The 1,256-nt window shown below is 42.0% G+C and overlaps 1 pseudogene; it reads left to right on the forward strand.

Annotated features, from left to right (window-relative positions):
* The first annotated feature begins 477 nt into the window (after positions 1–477).
* Positions 478–999, forward strand: LOC137971675 (uncharacterized; annotated as a pseudogene).
* The last annotated feature ends 257 nt before the right edge of the window (positions 1,000–1,256 follow it).

The following is a 1,256-nucleotide window of genomic DNA, read 5'->3' on the forward strand; positions in this document are numbered from 1 at the left end:
AAGAGATTGCAAGTGGAATTTCTTATTAGCTGTTCATGTACTTTTTGTGTTTAATTAGGAATAAATAGTACGTGTTTAAAAGCATGTTCTGATCGGCGTGAAATTGTAAAATATGCAGCTTCGGCAATGATTGTGCGGGAAATTTTAATGAGCGTAACGATTGAATATTTCTGCTCGAACTTGCGAGATACGTTTGTCAGAACATATCGGTAAAAGGGAGTTGCTTTTGCAATATTTATCGAGCAGTGAAAGTCAATCAGAAAGCCTTGATGAACAATTAGAGCCATCAAAAGTGCGGAGCGTGTACCTACTGACTTACAGCCAAGCTGATCTCAGCATTTCTCCGGACAGACAATCGTTCGTGGATGCAGTTTGTGAAGCAGTTTCGAATTGTAAGGGGCCGAAATCCTGAAATCAAAAGTGGTTCAGTGGTCTTGCTGCCAAGAAAATCATAAAAAGGGAGGGAAGCACTACCACATGGAGCTAAAGTTGGACCGTGTCAGGAGATGGCTGCCGATTCAAGACTATTTAAAGAGCAAGTGGAATGAATATATACGTGCACTTTTCCAACCGTCACGCAAATTACTACACCGCTTGGTTGTACACAACAAAAGAAGATGACAGTTGCATTCAGTCTCGATATCATCCTGATTTGGCAAATCGTGGTCCACCAAGAATGATATCGGCGAGTCAAGCTCGTGTTAAAAGACGGTTACCTGCACTCGACGATTCGTCAGCAGAATCCACAGGCAACGAAGACTGCGAAGAGGACGTCGAAGAAGACACGGAAGAGAATGCCAGGCGAGCAAACAAAACTAGCAAAAACGTAGGCAATCACAGCGCCTAAGTTGTTTCGAGGTTTCGAATATAATCGTTGAAAAAAACATCCAGAATAGAACAGAGCTACTTGCATTGGCGCGTGAACACAAATCTGAGGGCAAAATTGACTTAGCGGAATTCGTGATGAACAGGGGAAAACGTTTCTTCTTAACCCATTAAACATTATTTATAGGTCTTTTTGTAATTCCGCAACATCTAATTTCGCGTGGGTGGAAGCTGAAAAAGCGGAGGTCATTTTTTTAAACGACTTTAGATGGAACCCCCAAATCATTCAGTGGCATGATTTACTTCTTATGCTCGAGGGTCAGCCAGTTCATCCTCCTGCCCCAAAGTCATATTTTTCACGCGATCTAGAGTTTAAAAGGGACACCCCAATATTTTGTACTACCAAGCACGATATTGTTTATGTAAGGGGA

Source organism: Montipora foliosa, chromosome 9 (assembly GCF_036669935.1).
Source record: "Montipora foliosa isolate CH-2021 chromosome 9, ASM3666993v2, whole genome shotgun sequence".
NCBI lineage: Eukaryota > Metazoa > Cnidaria > Anthozoa > Scleractinia > Acroporidae > Montipora > Montipora foliosa.